The sequence below is a fragment of the Crocodylus siamensis genome, chromosome 2, assembly GCF_052110815.1.
Source record: "Crocodylus siamensis isolate JL-2025a chromosome 2, ASM5211081v1, whole genome shotgun sequence".
Taxonomy (NCBI): domain Eukaryota; kingdom Metazoa; phylum Chordata; order Crocodylia; family Crocodylidae; genus Crocodylus; species Crocodylus siamensis.
The window spans coordinates 30,561,169-30,584,368 of NC_143396.1; the positions used below are offsets into that span (position 1 = coordinate 30,561,169).

A 23,200-nucleotide genomic window follows, 5' to 3' on the forward strand; every position below is an offset into this window, starting at 1 on the left:
AGAATAATTTCAATATAATTCACCTGAGCAGATCCAATATCAGTGAGAACAATTCATGACATATAGTTATTATATGAAGTGTTGACTTAAAAGGCCAGTAACAAAGATTTGATGTTTTTCTATTACCCACATATGTCCAAAGATATTCTTGTTCCTGTATCGGTTTAAGGGAATAATATTCTCAAAAGGCCAAAATTGTAATGGTTTGAAAGATATTTGACTACTAATCCTAATTGCTAGACATATATTAATTAAGGATTTTTTTTATTATGGGACATTGAGTGTTGTAGCCAAGAAGATCATCCAGGAAATGTTCAAAAGGCAAGGACTTGTGATATCTTTCATTGAACCAACTGTATAGTTGGGAGAGCTGTTGGACAAGCTTTCAGGCATCAAGTTCATTCCTTCTGGTCCAAAGGAAATTGTTTGGAGGCAAACTGTGTTGCAGGGAAATTGTTTTGAGAAACTGTGTATTGCTACTGTAATACTGAACCACTCTGTAATAGTGACCACAATGCAATTGGGTTTGATGGCCACGTAGGAGGGGAGATAAGAAGAATATCTACCACAGTAGCCTTTAATTTTAAGAAGGGATACTGTATCAAAATGAGGAAACTAGTTAGACATAAGTTAAAAGGGACTCCTAAGGAAGTGAAGAACTTGAAAGCGGCTTGGGAACTGCTTAAAAACACCATATTGGAGGCAGAACATGCATGATTTAAATAAGAAAAAAGGAAAGTAGACCAAAAGAACACCAGCATATTTTAATGGCAGGGTTACAGGGGCAAGAAACAGGAAAAAAAAGGTTTCTTTCAAAAGACAGAAGACAAATCCTAACAAGGGAAATAAGAAAGAGCACAAACTCTGGCAAATCAAATATAAAACTGTTGAGGAAAGAATTTGAGGAGAAACTTGCTAAAGACATAAAGGGTAACAGTAACAAATTCTTTAAATACATTAGAAGCCAAAGACCTGCCAGGGAGTCAGTTGGACCTTTGGATGATCAAGTTGTAAAGAGGATGCCAAAGACTAATAGGTCTTTGTCGAGAATTTGAATAGATTCGTTGCATCTGTCCTCATTGTGGAAGAAGTTAGGGAGATTCCCTCACCAGATCTACTTCTCTCTATGGACAAGTCAGTGGAACTGACCCAAACTGAGGTTTCCATAGATGAGGCCCTAGGGGAAACTGATATACTAAAAAGGAGTAATGTGCGTTCACCCTAGGGTCCTGTAGGCGCTCAGGACAGAAATTGCCAAACTCCTAACTGTTGTATACAATCAGTCACTAAAACCAGCTTTTTACCAGATGACTGGAGGATTGCCAATTTGACTTCCATATTTAAAAAAGGGATCAAGAGGCCTGTGAGTTTGACTGCTGTTCCTGGAAAACTGGTAGAAACAATAATAAAACAAAATCATTGTCCAGCACAAGGATGAACCTGAGTTGCTGGGAAGCAATCAACATGGTTTTGTCAAAGGGAAATCTTGCCTCACCAACCTACTGGAGTTTTGTCAAGGTGTCAATAAGCAGGGAGATCAGGGGGCATAGCTCATTAGTACTGTGCAGCAGGGCATGAACTGTGATGCGATGCTACTGTGCAGTAGTAACAAGTTACTGCATAGTCAGCGTCACCCAGAAGTCACGTGTGAATGCTACTGCACAGTAACTCTGGTTACTGCACACTCATTTAGTACTTGATTGTGTAAATACTAATTGACTACATAGTAACAACTGCACATTCAGCTTCTTATGTAAATGAGGCCGGGGTGATCCAGTTGACATAGTATATCTGGATTTCTAAAAAGCCTTGTACAAGGTCCCCCATCAGAGTTTTTTGGAATTACAGAGAAGGTCCACTCGTAGATCAGAAACTGGCTTCCATATAGAAAGCAAAAAAGGGTCCTACTTCATGTTCAATAAAAGCTGGATAAAAACCAGCTACAGAGTTGTTACACATGTTCAAGCACTAGCTTTTTATCTGGTTGGCTTTATTTGTAACTGCATAGTCATTTTTATGGTGCAATGACTACTTTGCACATATGGGCGGTCTAAATGTATTGGGTGTTTAACCTGTTAATTGTGTAGTATATGTAATGTGTAGCAGGGGCCAAAGAGTGAGTATAAATGGTGAGTTTTTGGGAAAGCAGTGGAGTCCCCCAGGGATATGTGCTGGGATGTGTGCCGTTTAATATATTCATATGTTACCTGGAAATGAGAGTAAGTAGTGAAGTGGCCAAATTTGCCGATGACACAAAAGTATTCATAGTAAAGACCAAGGCAGACTGTGAGGAACTACAGAAGGATTTTCAGAAGGAACTACAGAAGTGATGGATATGGGTACAAATAATGGAAATTATACCTACACTGTGACAGGCTGTATATTAGCTATTGCCACACAGAAAAGAGATCTGGGAGTTCTTGCAGATAGTTAGCTAAAAACATTAGTTAAGTGTTCAAGCAGCCATCAAAAAGGCAAACAAAATGTAATGAATTATTAAGAAGGGAATTGTAAACAAAATAGAAAGTAACATTATGTCTGCTTATAAATTCATGCTGCATCCACACTGAATACTGTGCCCAGTTCTAGTCCCCACACCTCAAAAAAGAATATAGAAGAACTAGAGAAGGTACTGAGAAGGGCAACAAGGATGACTACTGGTATAGAGGGGTTTCCATATGAGAACAGACTAGAGGCTAGGCCTATTAATTTAGAAACAAGACACTGAGGGGGAACATAATAAAGGTTTACAGAATACTAAATGATGAAGAGAAGGTAAATAGAGATTTACTGTTTTCTGTCTCTCACAATACTAGAGCTAGGGGTCACAAAATGAAACTAGTAGGTAGTAAGTTTAAAACTAACATAAAGAAGTTCTTTTTCATATAGCATGTAATTAAAGTGAGGAACTCACTGACACAAGACGTTGTGGAAACTGGCAGTTTAACCTCTGAATCAGAACTTCCTAGCACCTAAGGCTAGGTACAGACACTCAAAAAGCCTGAGGTAGAATTGATCTAAGTTACAGTTTTCTGTAAACAGCATAGTTTAGATCAGTAGTGAACAGAACACATATTTACCCTTGGTGAGAAGGGGACAAACCTTAGACTGGGTTCCACCGTTTTGAAACCAGCCTACGTGTGCAAAATTTCTGTTCTGTTCTGGGTATAGAGTGGTTTCCGATCACTTACACCAGTACAAGTGTAATGTCTGTATCTGGCCTAAATGCTGGAGGCTGCAAATGAGAAAGGAACAATGGGGAAAAAAATCTGGTCATACCCTGTTGACTCACCCTTTCAGCACCTGAGATACAGGATACTGGGCAAGATGGACTTATAGTCTGATCCAGTAAATGCCAATCCTGAGGCAGGATATATTTTAGGCCAAGTGACTATTTTTACATGCCACAAATGGATTGCATATATTCTATTGCACATACTGTATGACACACAGCAGTTCTCCCTCATGGGTATTGTGTTTATCAAATGGTTATTTTAATGCTATGGCTAATTAATTCAACCCTAGCTGTGCACAATCTTGTAATTCCATGGTTCAGGATCCACATCAGTTAATCAAACTGCTTGTTCCATGCAATTGTATATTGATTCAGGCCCCAACTCACCAAAACTGCCTGAATATTAGACATGTGAGTAGCAAATAGGACCTACTCACTTTGATTAAATGCATTGCTGAATAGATGTGGGATCATAAATGTGATTAAATTATAAGTAGGTTTTTACTCAACTTTGCGATATTGGGGTCATATTGTGTAAACAATGAATGCATTCTGAAGTTTAGCATGTTTGGAAATGAAGTATTGACCTCTGGCAGAAATGCTTTTTTAATGATACAGTCAACAATACAAAATCTCAATTCAGCACTTAAAGCAAATAGCAAAAGAGGGGCGGAAATCAACTGAATCAAAGCCCTAGAGCTAATATTTGGTAAACAATAAGTTGTATAAATGTTTTCAGTCAATGGCCTTTTTTCCCCCCTTTCAAATATGTAGAATTATACTATCTCCTGTTTCTTTAAAAATATGTTATTTCCTGCAAGGACTAGGTCTCAGCAAAGAAGTGCAAAAATAATGTGAATCCATACATCAGCCATTTAGCTGTTAACAAACAGAGATAATGGCCACTGGGAATGTAAAAGCTAGACTACTTGGCCGTTTTGACAAATGAATTCAAAGGGCAATGAGTCACTCTAGATGTGATCCTTTGAAAAGAAAACTTGGCAAACTCTTGGACTTTAAAATAACTTTGCTGAGATCAAGTGGAGCTGTCTTCAGGCATGATGAAAAAGCTAAAAGCAAGTATCTGACTGTGCACATAATTCCGGCAGCCTGGCAGCATTCATTTACAGAGTGGCCCAGCCTGATAAGGTTTTAGCATTGTTGTCAATAGAAACTACCTTGTATGGATATATGTTACATAATGACCACATAAACAGTACCTGCCGTCATATACCAGAGTATATGATTATTATCATAACGAAATGATGGAGGTGAGGGCTTTTATGAGTTTTTGTTGTTGTATTTTTTTTGCGGGGGGGTTCCCTTGGAAGTCTGGCTATGCTTTATAAGGCACAAATTACTAGGACTGTGCAAAGCTTCAGTCACCGATTCTATTTGGAAATGATTTGGCCTGATTCGGCAGCCAAATCTCTGAATCCAAACTGAATTGGGAGACCCATTAAAAGGTCTGAATCAAATTGGAAGCCTTCAAATTGATTAGGAGAGATTCAGAGATTTGGAAGGCTTGCAGGAAAATGAAACTGGGAAGAGGGAGGGGGATGGGGTGACATTCCATGTAAGTAAAATGCTAAGGGGAGAAGACTGCTCTGATATTGACATCTGTAGCTGGCCACTGACTGTGATCTTTCTCTGAGTTCCCTTTCAATCACAGTGCTCGGGGGGGATGACATAGAAACAATATATAAAGCTGCATCTGAAGTGGTTTGTGCTTTTTGTGAGCTGTGTCTGCTCTTTCCTGGCAGCGATGAGTCTTCTGCTGCTAGTGGGAGCAAGGAGGTGGTAACAGTGCCTGCACCTGGACCACTACCACTAACACCACCAACCAGCAGAAGCATGACATTCTCCACCCCAATTTCAGTTCCCAGCATGAGCCTTCCAGTGCCAGAGGAGGAGCTGGATCTGGAAGCTGAGGGCCATAGCGAAGGAAATTCTGGGGAGGAACTGAGTTGTGCTCCACACCTCTCAAAGTTCCCCTAGAGGCAGGTCTCCTTCTCCGGAAGGCACTTGGGAGGAGGTTGTAGGGGCAGGTGACTCAGCTTCTCCTGTTGTTGTGCCTCTGCCTGGTGAGGAGAGGGATGAGGCAGGATCCCTACCCTCAACCCAGAAGCAGGTGGGTATTGTAGTACGGGATCATTTTGAGGTGGCAGATGATCCCAGGTATGCTACCTGTCAGCACCGCTGAAGGCAGATCAGCTGGGGCAGGGGTGTGAAACACATCATGGAGATGCTGCTGCATCATCCTCTTGTAAATGTTTCTCTTCAACCTGGCACTAGTGGGAGCATGCCCAAAAAGAAGTCTTCCTCTTGCTCCAAAGCCCCCATCCCCAAGAAGTAGAGGCAGGCCACCCTGGACCTGTGGAGGAAAGGCAGAGCCAAAGGGGGGTGCGTTCCGAAGGCAAGCAAGGTCAGCCAGAGCATTGAGGAGATGCTTGCTCTTAATGGCCAGCCCTTCTCCTTTGTTGGACGTTCCAGCTTAAGGTGGCTCTTGGTGCTCCTGGACCCCCCGTACCAAGTGCCCACATGCACCACCTTTAACAGAACGGTGGTGCCCTCCCTGTATGAGGCATGTACTTCCTCACAGGGCACTGGGGCAATCAGTCAGGCCATCGGTGGGTTCTCCTTCAAGTGGAGGTGATGGATGAGTCCCACGTGGCAAGGGAGATCATGGTGGCCATGCACATGGTGCAGGGGTGGCTTGTTGGGCAGGGAGAGCTCACCCGCAGGTTCATGGCCACCAACAATGGGGCCAATATGGTCAAGGTCATGAGTGATGCTAACTTTGTTGGCATCCACTGTGTGGCACACAAGTTCCACCCTTGTAGTCAGGGATGCCTTGGAGGGGGACAGGGCTCCCGGTGATTGCACCATCACTACCAGCCAGCTTATTTTGAAATACATTTTTCTGTTTCCATCCTCAACCACTTTACTGTTCCAAGAGGGCCAAATGTGTCTTCTTATATGGCTGAAGAATATATTTACAGTATTAACAGTCAAAAAGTTTCTAGGAAGAAGTGCATCTTTCCCCTTTAAGAGGATAGTGGCATTTCCTATTCTGGTAAAGGCCTGAAACTGAATTACAAACTATGTTACTTTGTACAGTAATAGATTGTGCCATTAATAGAATCATAAAATCTAGGGATCTCTAGAGGCCATTTAGTTCAACCCCCTGCCAGAAGCAGGATCATCCTTTACAAATCCATTTTTAGACTTCTAGCAAAATTACAAAGTTGCCACAGGACAAGACATAACTCCTTAATCTGCCATAGGTAAAGGAGGGGGAGCATGGCAGCCAGCATCCTGCTATTCCAAAAGTTGTTAAAATATGCTTGAGAGATCCCAGGGAGAGTGTCACATCCCCTGCTACAAAAGAAGGCAAACCCCTCATAGTCCCTACCAACCTGACTATGGGGTAAAATTCCGTGCTGACACCAGATAAAGCAAACAGTCTAATCCTGAGCAGGGAGGCAAGTCTCTCTAGCCAGGAACCTCCAGGTTTAAGTCCTAGCAGAGCACTGGCACAACTCAGTCTGAATCCCCAGCCTTGACTGCAGCCACACAATGTTTCTGAGGAAATTTAACAGCACGAAGATAAAAAATTCAGTAGCCAGCAAAGTCCAGAAGCATGAAAAATACCTATGGTAGAATATATGCATAGCTATGCCTACATCATCCCTAAACAATGCCTGTCCAACCTCTTATTCAACACTCCCGGTGACAGAGATTTAACAGCTTCCCTAGGCAGTCTATTCTACTGCTCATTGATCTGTTTGAAGAATTCTATCTTGTGCCTTTTCCACAAACTAACCATACCTATTTCCTGCAACCTCTTTTCATATGACTTGCCTTCAAAGTCCTTTATAATTTTTGTGCCCTGCCTCCGGACCCTCTTCATGCCCTTTATTTAAAATGTGGAGCCCAAAACTGAACACAATACAATCTAACCAGTGCCAACTAAGGAGGAGATATGCCTCTCATGTCTCGCCTATTGCTTCTATTAATGCAGCCCAAAACCACATTCACCTTTTGTGGGGCTGTATCTCACTGCAGACTCATACTGCATTTGTGGTCTCCCAACACTCCCAGATCCTTCTCTGTAGTGCTGCCATCCAGCTAGGTAAAACCCATTTTGTATTTGTATTTTTTATAAATTCCTCCCAAAGTGTAGTAACTTGCATTTGTCAGCATTTCACTTCATCCTATTAGCTCCAGCCCAGCTTTCCAGTTGGTCAAGATTCTTCTGAATTGTGCTCCCCTGCTCCAGCATGTTCACTATCCTTCCCAGTTTTGTGTCATTTGCAAACTTGCTCAAGAAGCTCTCAATTTCAGCATCCAAACAATGAATTAATATGTTGAACTGTACCAGGCCCAGGACAAGGCCCCCTGTGGGACTCCATTCAAAACCTCCTGCCATTCTGACAAGTATCTGTTTATAATTACCCTTTGCTGGCAGCTATTGAACTAGCTCACATTTCTCCAATTTGTTTATGAGAAGGTCATGTAGGACTTTGTCAAAAGTCTTGCTGAAGTCCAGACACACTAGATCAGCAGCATTCCCTTCATCCACCAAAGTAGTTACTTTGTCAAAAAAGGAGATCAACTTTGTCTGACATGTTTTGTTCTTAGTAAATCTGTGCTGGCTGCTTCTGATCAGCTTTTCCTCCTCCAGATGCTTGCAGATGGACTTCCTTAGCATTTGCTCCTGTAACTTCCCAGATAGTGAGGCGAGGCTAATCAGTTTGTGGTTTCCCAGCTCTTTTCCAATTCTCTGATAACTCCATCTCTCACAACTTCCTTAATATTATTGCCACTGTTATTTAGCAGTTTACCCACAGCTTCTTTGGTCTTTCTTTTTTGGTCAACATACTTGTGGAGCCTATTCTTAGTTTCTTTAACTCCCTTGCCAGGTGCCACTCATTCTTTATCTTTGCCTTCCTGATTTTGTCCCTGCATTTTCTTTCTATTATCTGATATGCTCATGCCTAGTTTTCCATTGCCTGTGTGCTTTCCTTTTGTATTTAAGGCATCCTAGAAGCTTCTTGTATAGTCACATTGGTCTCTTGCCATTCTTCTTGTCCTTCCGTAGTGTTGAAAGGGTTTCTTGTGTAGCAGCGTGAAAAATGGATCCACCTGAGGAATAGGAAGGGCTGCCCTGCAGGGGGACAGGGTGCGAAGAGACAGAGGTTGTCTCAGTAGGGACACCATTTGCCCTGAGGGCAAATGGAGCTGTTTTGGAGGTGGCCTTCTTGGAAGTGGGAGGAGTGATGTAACCCCAGCAGGGTTTGAATGAGAAAAGTCAGCAAAAGCCGAGGAAGAGCCCTGGCCTAGGATTGGCTGAGAGGCTTGTTTAAAAGAGGGGAGCAGTTTTCCCAGGAGGGAGAACAAAGGGAAGAGAGAGTGGGGGTAAGAAGCAGGCTAGAGACCATGGAAGGGATCTCCCTATGGCTGTGCCCCCTGGCAGAGCCCTGCAGAAGTAGCAGCAAGAGGCTGTACAGAGAGTGCTGCAGTGTCTCTTCTCCCTCCCTTCCCCTGGATCCCTGCTAGGGCAGGGCAAGAGAGGAGCTGCCTGTGAGGAGACTCCGAGCCTGGGAAGACCCTCCTGCAAGCCCTTGTGTGGAGGGGGATGCAGGGCCAGGGGGAGACTGCTGGAGACTGCCCTGGTTTTTCACCTTTATGTGAGAAGGCACTAGGGAGGGGCAGGTGCAGGTGCTGGACGGAGCCCTGGGCTAGTGAGGCAGGGGCTGCTCCAGCCACCAGAAGTCCCAGGGCAGGCAGGGAGGGCCTGCATATGCTTGGTGCTGGAGGCTGTGCTGGGCAGGGGAAACTCTTACAATCTGCAGCCCAGACACTGCTCCCTGCTGAGCCAGGTCAGGGGTCTGGGCAGGAATGAGTTCCCTTGATGGGACCACAGGGGAGGAGCCACCACCTGCTGCATGGAGACTCCTGGAGGATGCCAGCACCAGGGACTGCCCACAAATCCTGTGCCAGGGACACAGACGCAGTCCTGCTCCGAGACACCCAGCCAGGGGCAGTGCACACAGGGTCCTCAATACACAGTGTATAAGTCATAGATGGTATAAATAAGTTCTTGATAGTTTATTAGTTGGAGTATCAATGTATTTATTTATTGGTTCTTTATTTATCATGGGTAATTTGTACACCTTCCCCTAGTGTAATGTATATCCAAGAAGCAAACCCTTAAGCCACCATCACCAGGTCATGTGGTATAACATTTGTTCTATTGCATCAGCTATATATTACCTTGTAAATAATTAAATCCTCTAAACAGTTTGATTGTAAGGGGAGGCTCTCCACTTGGGGAGACTGCAGCACCTACCCAGGGAGCTGGGTGGGGCCACTGGCTAGTGGGTACCCCAGGATCCAGGTGAGGGCACAGGTAGTGTCACGCCCAGGGTCATACTTGTTAGGCTTCTAATACAGTGTCTTTAGAATTTCCTGGGCACCTTTATTCTTCAGTCTGTCTTCCCATGACACCATGCCTATTAACTCCTTGACTTCATTGAAATCTGACTTTTAAAAATCTAACATCCTAGTTCTGCTGAGCTTATGCTTCCTGCATTTCAGGATCTGGAATTCTGTCATGTCATGTTTGCTTCTTCCCAAGCTGCCTATCATCCTCACATCCTCCACCAATTCTTTCCTATTGGTCAGGATAAGAACTAAAACAGATGATCCCCTACTTGTATCCTCCATCTTCTGGAACAGAAAGTTGTCCTCCACACAAGTTAGGAACTGGCTCAACATGTTATGTCTGGCTGTATACTTCTTCCAACAGAAGTCCAGAAAATTGAAGTACCATCTCATAGCTTTTGTCATCTCCTTTGTGAGTGCCTCATCCACGTCTTCCTGACTTGGTGGTCTATAATCTGCACCATGATATTGTATCTTTCACTTTTTACCTTCACTCAGATGCATTCAGATCTGCTATCTTCTTTTTCCTGAACCAGGGAACATGTGTATACATTTTTGCCATAAAAGGCAATGTGTCACGGAGCGGGGCCTAGGACCCCCTACCGTGTCAATTAGGCAATCCAGCATCCTCTATCCTCACCCACCACGACTTTTCTGGTAAATGGTTCAATTAGGGAGGCTGCCTTTTATCTCCTAATCCACGGTATTGGCTGAACTATCCCCTGTTCCGTATGGGGTGACTCGATATGCGTCACCTTAAGGGCTATGCGTGCCTCCTACCTCCCCTTTAGCACGCCCCAAGCCTCGCTGCTGTTCCGGACGTTGTCAGGTCCTTCTCTGCGCCCTGCCCAGCACTCCCTGGGCTTGTCACACAACTGACGCCCCTCGCCTGGCACCCCCTGGGCTTGTCACGCAACCGATGCCCCTCTACTCATTAGCCCTATCGGGCTTACTGGTGGTGCTTTTACCCACTGGGGTCGGTGGCCTAAGCCTTTCCTGGCCCCTCTGGGTTCTTGTCAATAATAAGTGTCTAATTAGGCTCAGGTGACCTAAGCCTTACCTGGCCTCTCTGGCCTTTTTGGGTCCTGTCAATAATATGTGTCCAGTTAGGCTCAGGTGGCCAGAGCCTTGCCTGACCCCTATGGGTTCCTATTACTGCAGAAACCCTCCAGAATGCCTTCTAGGCCATACCCCTCCTGGGATGACATTCAATCATACATGCCCCTCTTGGGGTTGCTTTTGCTACTTGTGCCCTGCCTGGGGCCTCTCTTCAACACGTGCCCGCTCCCACGGCTTCTCGGCACCTTCCCCAGGCTCTATATAGTCACGGATTCGCCCTCACTGGGCTAGTTGCCTTTATGGCACCCACCCTAGGCTTTCACTCATGTGGCTCCCACACCTGGAGCCCAACACAAGTCCCTACAGGCTTCACTCTGGTGCTGGGACCCTCGGGCGGGATCGTCTGTCCTGTTCGGGTCTCTCACTATTGCCCATACAGGGCCACCCGCTGTGCCGCCTCAGCACTGAACAGCTGTGCCATCCCAGGCACCACTCGTTTGCCCACACAGGGCACCGGGAACCCCCAAACAACTGGGGAAGCTCCTGTGAGGCCTCCTCACACCCCTACAGCCTCACCCAGTCCTCCGGTTTTAGCAATATCAAACAGGGAACACAAAAGCCATGAGTCAACCAGCTGCAACACAACAATAAACCTTCTGGCTATAACATAAGGTCCAGGTCCCACCTGGCTTTCCAGTAAAGCCTCCTAGTCAGGGTTCTCTCCACCCACGCTGTGATGCAGCTGCTCATTCTATCAATCTGCTCGCTTCAGCTCAACTCGACTCCCCTACAGAGCGCCTGCGCCTGCGCCTGCGCCTGCCAGAAGGGAACTACTAGCTGGGCTTCAGCCTGGGCTGTTTATAAAGGCCCGGCCCTGCCCCCTTCTGGTCACCTGACCAGCACGGTTGCCCCAGCAGCCATCACCTGAGCTTCCCCCTGTGATTGGCAGCTGCCCTTATCCCTTCATAGGAATAGGGCACCTGCGTGACCCTGTGACACAATGCCACCACCTTTTCTCTAAACCATATCTATCCAAAATAGAATGTACCCCTTCAAGTTGATGTCCCAGTCATAAGAGGCGCCCACCAGGTCTCTGTGATACCCACTAGGTCACAGCTGATAAACTATATGACCAATGACTTGATGTGATGTACTTTTTGCAAATGCAAATTGTTTGCAAATTAGGGATAGTTACTTCAGAAGATCTGTCCTCAACTTTTGCTCAAACTTTAACAAAAGTTCTTCAAGCAATTGCTTAACTGTTTTGGTGTGTGTTGTTTGCTGAAGGAAGTAGTGTTTTCATTTTGATGTACATCATAACTTCCTGTTTTCAAGCTCTTTGTAATTCAAAGATATTTAAACATATATTATTATAATAAAATAGCACTTCCCATCTGTCAGTCACAGAGCATAGAGAGCATAGCTCATTCTAGAGAGAAACCTGCCCATTTAAGTAACTCAGCAAGAAAATCTCAGAAAGAAACTGCAGGGCTGAGGAAAAAAATATACCTGTCATACCATACATCTTCAAGGCTCTAAAGGGAACACACACTAATCATTAGAAAAGCAAGGCATTGAACAGAAACAAACAAGGTGAAAAAAATCTAGGCACATTTCAGCTTTGTCACAGCAAATTTCTTATAGAGAGCTCTTCAAGAAGCCTTTTCTTTTGACTTCTAACGAAATGATCACTACAAGATATAGGAGAAGTTAACACTTCAGTGCTCTGCTACATTGACTCACAATGCAAACCACAAACACTGCAGATATAAAAGACTTTATTATGCAGCTGAGAGTGTTTTTAAATGTTCAAATTAAAACTGCAGCTGTTCATATTTTTTCTGTACTATATGATATTTATTGAGTCATAAAGAAATTATAGGTATGCTATGGTACAGGGCACTGTTCTGTAAAATATTCGTATTTTACTGATATGTTACACTAGAGAAAGTGATTTGAAAACACAGAAACAACTGGTGTTTAAAATGCAAAGCAGAAATGTCACTGATCACTGGTATAACTATTACATTCAGGAGCAGGCAAAAATTAGTTTTACTGTTAACCAAGGTTGCAACACTTTCGCTTCATCTAGAGTAATAATGTGCTTTCTCAGCAGAACATGCACATTAAATAAAATTAAGTAGAGAGTGAAGGACTCTACATGATGGTGCAACATGGTATAAAGCATAGATATATAGATACATAAATGTTTAGTTTTTTAGAACATATGTGCTTCTTTTCTTCTACATTCCTTTGCTTATAACTTCTAGCTTCCTTTGTTACCGTGAGTCCAAATGTACAGCTATCAGAGGGAGGAATAGTTTATAACCAATATAGGAACTATTTTAAGTTAAAAAGTATTTTATATGGATCTGCTTGAAATCCCATTGAAATCAATGATTTAAAAAATCCACTGATTTCAACAGGGCTTCAATCAGACTATAAATCATCCAGTCCAACTTGGGGAATTCACCACCAATTTTGTGGTGAGTTTTTTTAAAGGTTTTAACTGGTAGCTGTTTGCAGCTGCTCAGCGAATGGGCAGAGTAAAGGTGAAACAACCCAAAGAGCAAAGACACAGGAGGTTTTTCACAGGGGTTTGCGATTTATCATGAGCTGAATGGACATCATCACCACATATGTCAAGTGTATGAGCAAAATGAAGCAGTTCTTAGCTTTGGTTGAATTAAAGGAAACATGTTAAACATCTTATCTTAAATACTGAAGATTTTAAGATAAAGTTTAATGACACCTTGGCTAACAGCACCAACACAACTTCAGAATCTATCCAGTCACATATCACTTTACTCATAGTAGGAAGTTAGTACTTAATAATAGAAAATGCATATCACATAAAAATGCACTTGAGATTGTTTTTAAAAGGGCAAATGAGGAAGATGGAGGAATGTAACGAGGGATGTGCACTTAAAAGTTCTGCACAACTATTTGTTACAGCTGTAAATACTGTTATAATGTCAGTTTTCAGTGACAGAAAATGTTCCTGCATTTCAACCAAGAGGATGTTCAATCTGTAAATCTCTTGGGATAAAAAACTCCTGGAAGGCAATCTAGTGCACCTGGAAAGCCTGGTGAGCCAACTGACAGCTTTAAAACAATGCACATTTGATGTGATTTATAATTCACAAAATGGTTGATTACAAACCAAGGCTATGGAGAATTCCCTAGAAGAAGCTATATTATATTGAAGCTATCCTCTGTGCTCAATTGCTTTCAACCCAATATGAATCAATATTCAATTATCCACAAGAATTAGATTCCAACTGAATGTTTTGCATAAAGTTGTATGAGAAGTGAAATATCTTGTAAAGTAGAAACAATCTGAGGCTTAATCTCATCTTTGAGCTGATTCAGAGCTGGTGAACTGTCTCACCGTTCAAAAAAAACCACAGCAGAACTCAATTGTGAATTGTAAGCTTAGTGAAGGAAAGCTATGGCAGTGAGAAAAAAAATGTTGCTTCCTAATTATGCTATGCACTACGGATGGATGAATCTCCAAAGGATTGAAATTCTGCTTCAGTTTGGTGCTTTATCCAAAGCTTATCTGAATCTCAAGTCTGAAAAATTATGTTGGAATTCCAGTGAGAGCAGACTTCCTTGGGAGACTCCTAACACATCTCCATTTTAAATCTATGGAAAGTTTGTCTTGCATTTCCTTGGAGTTTTTTATTCCTATGTGAGATGGCAGCTGAGAGTGGGAAAACAAAACATTTACTGAAGTATTTCAGAAAACCCAAAAGATGTTTTTGCCTGAAAATCAAAATGGTAAAGGCTACCTAGAGAAATGAGGTGCTTATTTTGCCATGCTAGTTTATACCTTCCAAAATCTGGACTTTTACTTTTTAAGTCTTTCCTTCTTCAACACACTGGCATGAACTATATTCTGTAGGTCAACAGTTGGCAACCCTTTAAGGCTGCAAGCCAAAATGACCCAGTGGGCGCATCTACACAAGATGCTTTAATGCACAGTAGACCAATTTACTGCACAGTAAACATCACCATCTACACATTCAGATGCTTACTGAGCAATACATTGGTCTACTCAATGGTGAATTTGCTATGCAGGTAGCAAATTAACTGAGAAGTAGTTACCGTGCAGAATTACACATGTAGATGACTGCCTGGGAACAAATTTAGCTCCAGTCAGATGGGCAGCAGGAGGCAGGAGATTGCACCCTGCCCCCAGGAGAGGCAGGCTTTGGGGTGCGCTCTGAGCTCAGAGCCTGGCCAGGACAATGTCCCTCTGTCCTAGCAGCAAGCAGCCCCTGGCTCTGTGAACAAGGCACAGGGCTGGGAAACAGCTCCAGGGGAGGGGACTCTTCTCAGCCCCATGCCCCAGTCACCCAATTGGGGCACAGGGCTGTAAAATAGCTGTGAAGGAGGAGTGCAGGCTGGAGCTGTATGGGACCTACCCCATATGTGAACAGGTCCCAACCAGTGGTGGAGAAGCCCTGCTGAGCACAGAGTTTTCCCCCAAGTGTATGGGGTGGGAGAGTTGTGCAGCAGTAGCTCTCCTGCCCTGTGCACATCAGGACCTGTCCCAATGTGTAAGGGGCTAAAAGACAGCTGTCTCCTGGCCCCATGCTCCATCTCGGCTAGCACTCAAGGGGAGCTTGGAGCTCTCCCTGGCTGCTGCAGGGGGCAGAGCAAGGTGGGAGCAACCACACGTAGAAATGCTCCCCAGTAGGCTTAATGCACAGTATTTTGACTACACAGTGAATCTACTTTGAATTAACTGCACGTGTAGACATACCTAATTTAGATCACAGGCAGGCAGGTGCTAGGACTGCTGCCACTTTTCCCTGTGGTGACACAGAGAAAGTACTCGCTGCTGCTGCTTCTCTCCACAGCTGCAAACTCTGCCAAAGCCCTCTACCGTCAAATGCCACCAAAGTCATATATCCATGGGCTGAATCAAATGTCTCCATGAGCCGTAGGTGAATACTCAATGACTTAGAGCCAAGCAAATAGAAAACAGCAGCCCACCTTTAATTTTGAAAAACACTGCAGTTTCTTTTCCATCATGCTTGTGCAAGGTGTAAGTAAAAGCAAAAACTTTGTCTCTAGGAAGCCCAATTTGTCACAATAGCAGAATCAGTCAGAAACAGGGAAGTTTTATGTGCACAGGAAGGATAATTACCTACAGGCATCATCAGATTTTCATAAACTTTGAAGGCAAAGCCCAGGTTGAGTTTTAGAAGAATTTACTGTTTTTCCTTATAGCTGATTTTCCACTTCTTGCACCTAATTCTAGAATCACAATCAAACATCATTCCTCTCAGTTCTTTCCCACATTATTCATCAATACTTTGGGCTTAAAATGAAAATAGGAGTCATACTAATAAGGTTTGTACTGAATATTCTGTCAAAATATTCTGCTAAATTTTCAACTAAATGGATATTTTCATGAACAGTATCCACCATCCACAGAAATGTTTTTATTGAAAACCCAAAAGTCAGAAAACCAAGCTATATTAATTCAGATATATTGTTCTGAGATGCCACATGAGTTGTAGTTCATCTTTTTCATGTCCTCATTCACCTCTGTAGCCTGGGCTCTCCAGATGGACTATGCCTTCCAGAATGTCTAATGGCCGGTGGGAAGGGGAAGCACGGTGTACCATGGGAGATGAGTACAATCGGCAAATCTAACATATAAAAGAGAATGAAACCACAAGGCACCCAGATATAACTCTCCCAAAGCAGCTGAGCAGCATTTTCAAAACAAAACATTACATTTTGATTTTTCTAAGGTAAATTTTGTCCATGGAAAATTTTAAGGGTCTTTTTTTCCTCCCATTTCTGTCAGAACTTTAAATGGGGAAAAGGCAGAAATTTTGAAGAGGCCTAATGGACATTCAAAACAAATGTAATAGATGACCTAGAGCAAGACAGCCACTTTCCTCTCTAGCCTAAGGTCATTTTAGATTTCTCATTCTCCCCCCACAACCAACACTTCAGTGCATATATATTAATTAATATCCATGGTAATATCCCTGACATATTAGGGTTAAAAAAGCTCCAAACATTAGATGTGGCATTGACTCTTGGAATCAGGGAAATAGGTGCTAATGCTCTTTAACATTCAAAGGGCCAAGTTTAGAAGTGACATGAAGTACACACTGAGAAGCACATGCAAAAGAGCAAATTACCTCTGAATTTGGCCAATAAATAGCAAGCTGTTACTCAGAAAGGGCAAAATAAAAACTCTGTTCTGGTAGTAGTAGAATTTGGTGAAATTGAAGGCAATGCCCAGCCTGTGTTTATGGAGGAGTTTCCATTTTTTGCTCATTTCTCCCGGAGCCTGATCCTAGACTCACAATCAGGCTTTATCCCTCTCGCTTCTTTCTCAAATTATTCTTCATTGCCATAATACAACATAAATTTCTCACTTTTGTTTTAGGCTGACAAGAGCCATTTGCTCTTGATGACTGATGACACATAACAACAACAAATCTGAAGCACTCTCTCACTCTTTTGCTGACTGACCCTTGGGGGAACTGGAAGAAGAATCAAGAATTTGAAGTGATTTAATCATGTGGCAGATTTGGACGTGACAGCTCTTGAGCTTGGTGTCTCATTTCCCCTGGGTGGAAGTACTGTATAGGTGGCTTACCCAGCCCAGTGACAGGAGTGGGACTTATACCTTCTCTGATGTGGTCTTTGTAGGCCTTGAAAAATACTGGCTTCATTCTGACAGAAATACTGAAGTGAATTTGACATCCTCCCCCTCAGTTTCCTATCTTAAGCAATGAAAATTGCTACTTGTAGGTTTCCTACTTTTCGTTCATCGCTGGATTTATTTGAACAGTTTGATAGTTTGTACTGCCCACGGTGCCACTCAGGGCTATCACAAGGAGTTTGACCCTTCATGTAAGCTGATGTCCGTGCCCCTCAGTGATAACATATCTTTGTTTCCCTGGGTTCAGACTAGCTGATAGTTTAGTTGCTATTCTTGCAAGTACAGTTTAGAAAGATCTGCCAATGTGTTAATAATTATTCTAATGAAGAACTAAACAAACCAGCCAGTGTGCCATAAGGAATGTCACTGAAAGGAGGCAACAATGTCAACAGAAAATAAATTATGCTTTGGGACAGACATGGCATATGGTATATTGCAGTGTGATCTGAGGGAAGGGAAAAAGGGTTTTTTTTGTGGGGGGCAGGGTTTGGTAAAGTGAGATATAGACTTTGGGTTTACATTTAGCAATTTGGTATGTCTTGGTTTTATATTTTGTATACACACATACCTACATTTCTTGTTAAGAGTTTGAGTATTATATTTAAAATTGCACTATCTGGACTAAGTATAGAATTATTTATGGAGAGCATTAAACATACAGTTGGCAAAATTCATCCTAGAATAATTCCTTTAACTTCTGTTGAATTTTACCATGGGTCACTTTGGCCCTACATTCACATGTTACCACATTTCATGTTTACATAACTGAGATAAGGGAAAAAGTGCAGGGAGTCCCGGCCCCAAACATTTTGTGACTTCATGCACTTGGTTTTAGTGTAGATCTGTTGCCAGTCCCATTGCGCCCCTGAGCCACTGTCCAGGCTGTGATGCACTAGTAGACAACCTGGTTTTGTTGGCTGCCCTTCCTGCCCATAGCAGTGGTTTTGTCTTTGTCCCAGATAGCAATAAGACCCAGCACCTCAAGAGTCCAGTTTACAGCCCTCCTGCAGAAATCTGAAGAGGCCATTTTGTGGTTCAGTTGAGTTCATGAAGATAGGTGATTGCCATTCGCACTGGAGCACTCAAACAGTATGGGTGGCTTGAGTGAAACTTGAAGCCTTTGGTGGGGGGTGATGCTATGTGGGCTGGGGTCACACCCTCCTCAGGACAGGTGGTGGGCATGTCACCTTGGACCAGAACCACCCTCTGGGCATTAAAAGTTTGGACAAGTGAATAAACTGGCTTTTGGAGCAGGAGGTGGAGTGGTTGGGAGTGGTGCATCCTGGGATGCTTAAGGATTGCACGTTGCTCATATTATCTTTATCAGGCAGGTTAACAGTAGCTGAACATATGTTACTTAATTCAATCTGAAGATATTCCTCTCCAGTAAAGTTGTAAGTTTGCTATGATATACGCACACTTACCATGTGGTATACTGCTTGAATGTGCAGACACTCATGTTTTAAGTGCATTTAATGTGTACTAACTATCCCATGTGATGTGGTCCTTAGCTTGTCTTTGAGATATAATGTAGGATTCAAACATTGAGTTCAATTACAATAAGATGAAATAGATCAAAATGGTATGTGAAATCCTTGAAAAAATACTTCAGGTTAAGAAAACAAAACTTTTCAGACCTAAAGGGCACAAATCTAAAGGACATTCTAAAGGATAAAATCATTTCTATGGTAACTTTTACCAGACCCAAGGCACACACTATTGAGAAATCTTATTTATAATCCTTGGCTTTCCAAAGTAACTTCAGAGAACCCCTGAATGTAAACTGAGAAATGTTGGGGAAAAATCATCATTAAAAGTACTTCTTAACATACATGTTGTTTCATGCTGCGTCAGTGAGTTCAGAATTTTTTTAAAGAAGTGCCAAGAAAATTGTTTCAAAATGGTGGTACTGTCATTTAATATTAAGTATCTGCAACAGGTACAGCAGCTGAAACCGATGGGATTATCCAGCTTTACAACCCCTGCTGAGTAAGCTTAACTAGAAGAAGGCTTTGTTTCTGATGGAAAAGGTGCCACCATGGCACCGCAAATCAAACATATTAGGATTTACGTTCTTGCCTCCGAGCTAAATGGTTGCTTGCTGCACTACATAAACAGAAAGAAAAACACTCTTTTGGCAGATGCCCTGACCTGTATGAGTTGAAGGCTACATAAAAGCTTATGAGAAAGGCCCGACTAAAGCTGATCACAGAGAAATGTTCCCTTGGAGACTGCTGGTGTCAGCAGTTTTGGATAATCTCTGTCATATTAGTGACATTCATATTGTAGTAGTGATTTACACAGCCTCTAATATAACATTAAAAATGTGAGCACAATGCAAGTGGTTTGCATTTCACTTCTGACATCTCTTTTCTGCCAGAGACTTTTAGAAACCACTAATAGAAACTGTTCTTACTAGAAAATGTACTGCAATAAAAATAGAACAGGTAGGAGTTTTATTTTTTTTTTTAAAAGGGCACTAAACCTAAGGAACCATCAGAAATATTTAAGCATATGAGAGGCTTATGGATTTTGAGGCCGCACAATCACAGACAGTCTTTCATGATTGTTTTATGATTGCTGACTGGTAAAAGCACAGATTGTGTCACATTTGCTACTATTTCTATCACCTGACCTAGAAATCATAAAGTTCTATGCAGTCCCAAGGAGTCATACTGTTACTGAAGAGTGGATAATGCTACATTATTCTTAGAAATACTAATGTTTTTCAATATTTTAGAAAGTACATTTTTATCAGTGCCCCAATTGTGGAATAGCCTAATTTAAAAAAGTGATCAAGGAATTTAGTATTTGAGATCTTTGTCTCCTTTCCTGTTTCTGCAATGAATCACTTGATGAGATTAGTCAAATTGTTCAATCTCCTGATATAGCTGAGTTTCACCACATGTAAAATAGTTAGAACAATACCTGCCTAACAGGAATGTCATAGAGCTTAAGTTAATAAATGTTTATGCAGCACAATGAGATCCTTAGATGAGTGATATATAACTGCAAAGAGTTGTTGATACTGTTTACTTAAATGATAAGAAATTATTCAAATCAAGGCAAGTGATTTTGCTGCTTTCTTTTGCACTGGATGAAGCCTCATTTGCTGCTTTCTTTTGCACTGGATGAGGCCTCACCTGGATTACTGTCTCCAGTCTTGGGCTTCACTTCAAAAAGGATGTGGACAGATTGGAAAGAGTCCAGCATAGGGCAACAAAAATTATTAGAGAGCTGGAAAAAGGCTACCTACAGACCCTGTGCAATTTTTGTTTCTGAATATTTTTAAGAGTAGATTAGACTAGCACTTTGTGGCTAAGGACAGAAATTCCACATAAAATGGTATAAATCATCACAAACTGATTCAAATCTGTAACACAACAGAAGTTCAGTGCATATAAACAGCTTTCAAAATGGCTGAAACCAGTTTACGATAAATCTGGATGGGCATAGTATCAGACTTAATTGACTTGGGCTAAATCAGTTTATTGAAATTCTGTCCTAGATCCCCTCCAGATTCAAGTTAACTCAAAATCCCCTAGCATCCCAGGATGCTTTGCACCTCCCTTGCAAACCCCCTTCACAGGGTGGGCAGGTGGGCTAGCCTTGGCCCAAGCTTTTTGCTCCAGCCAAGCAGGCAGGCATGCTCTAGCAACCCCCAGCTTCTGGCCTGAGCCACTGCAGGCATGTGGCTGCATGTTCAAACTCAGAAGTGAATGTCTGTTCACTTGCTTACCAGTTCAATCTACTCGGCTTAGACTAACCTGCAAAGATTGAATTTATTCAGCCTCAGGCTTTGTAATTTTCTGTACTGAACCTACTGGAATGGTTTAGTCAGGGATGATCCTGCCTTGAGCAGGGGACTGGCTTAGATGACCTTGTGAGGTCATGAGTTCAGTTACGGTAAGAATCAGCCTGAGATTTTTTTCTCAACGTCTGAATGAAAAAAATTGTTTCAAAGAAAATTGTTACCAGCATCATGACTGCTAGGCATTGTGGACATGGCTGTACCAACTCCATAGCACTCGCAAAAATAGTGCCAAGAAGCAGACACTGCCCACTCCTTCCCGTTCCATACATAACAAACTCATTGTGATGGGGTCTAAGGCAGTCCATCCACCTACCTCTTCTGCCACACTTTTGATGTGATTGATGAGTGGTTTCTAAGGTGGGAGGCTGCCCATTTAATGCCCAATGAGAAGGGCATAATACACAGCTCCGGCCCCTCCTTTACTGTGTCCCATGCCTCACAGATGACATCCAAATTACTCCCAATTCCCCTGGCCCCATTGCTGGACCATACTCAACCTTTGGCCCAAACTTGGGCTCAGGTGTCTGAAGATTTACCTTGGCCTGTGCCCCCCACCCCCCACTGGGGCCTCAACTCATGCCCTCACATGTTCCCTTACTAGGATCACTACACCACCCCTTACTGGGGCTACTATTCTGTCCCCTTCCTGAGGCCACTATTCTGTCCCCTCACTGGGGCTTCTGGGCCTTAAGCCCTTTGGGCCTCAGGAGTCTGTTCACCTACCTGGGCCCCCAACTCAGCCTATGGCCCACTCGGGCCTCTGGTGTTTAGCAATGTGCCTGGACCCTGCCTGTCCCTCATATGGGGCTACCCACCTGGTTGTGGGGATTGAGGCTATTAGGCACCCCATATTCACCTTTCACTATGGAGGCAACAGGTGTGGCATTTTGTGGGAGCCACCCGACCATAGGCAGCCCCACCACATCATCCACCCCTACCAGGGTGTAGTTTCGGGTCATGCCCTAGGACCAGGAACCTCGTCCATCCTTATAGTTCCTACCCTGAACCTCCAGGTATTCTGGAAGCAGCAGCACCAGTTGAGCAATGTTGTCTCTCTGGCTCCCTATATGTAACTGCCAGCTCAGCCCTGAGGACCTGGGTTTATAGCAAATCTGTTTAGCCCCATCTTCCAATCCAGGAGCCCTCCTGGGGTCATGTGATCACCTCATTAGGCTGCACCACACTTGCTGGCTGCTCCACAGCCTACTTAAGCCTCTTAAAGTGGTAGGCACCAAAGGTGCCCAGCCATGCCTAGTCATGGGAAAGAAAGCCACCTTATAGTGCTCTTACCACCTCTATCAAGATCTTTGTTTCTGATGTGAAGTTTCAGCTGCTTGAAGGCAGCAGTGGGGTTATCAGGGAAACTTCACTGCTTCATGTCAAGTTTGACACTTGGTCAGGGCATGCCTCTTAGCAGTGCTCTCAGGAGTACCATGGAAGTGGTGTAGACATACCTGCATCATTTGGTTTATAAATGAAATGCTGCAGTTCATTTTGCATGGGATCCAAAACAACTGGAATGCTGAGTGGGGAAACAGTCTGAATTGGCAGGTGCTTACAGCTATCCAACAGGGAAATATTGAAAACAAAGGTGTGTCTTAAATCTAATCCCTCTCCAAAGTTTGCAGAACTTAATTTACTTAGGAGTCACAACCTAGAACTGTCTCAGGAAAGTAAAGACCAACAACACCTTTTTTTAAAATGGTGTGGGTAACTCTTGCACTCAAAACATGGCTGGACAACCTGTTCTCTGTAGTGATTACTGGGTTCAATAAACAGAGGTATACATGAAAGAGAACAACTAACAACAAGTTTTATTTTATAGATGAACCTCTACAGGCCTTTAATCTCTCTCTCTCTCTCTCTCTCTCCCCCTCCTTAACTCTCCTTGAAGCTGCCTGAGTATACAACGCAGAACTGTTCCTGGTTATTTCATCACCTG

At 43.1% G+C, this 23,200-nt stretch overlaps 1 protein-coding gene across 1 annotated transcript in view; it reads left to right on the top strand.

Moving 5' to 3' along the window:
- Positions 1-19,018, top strand: part of LOC149870117 (uncharacterized) — a 64,778-nt gene extending 45,760 nt beyond the window's left edge. Inside the window, exon 5 of the mRNA XM_090035606.1 lies at positions 17,166-19,018. The gene's annotated coding sequence lies outside the window, so the exon portion shown is untranslated. The remainder of the gene's footprint in view (positions 1-17,165) is intronic.
- The last annotated feature ends 4,182 nt before the right edge of the window (positions 19,019-23,200 follow it).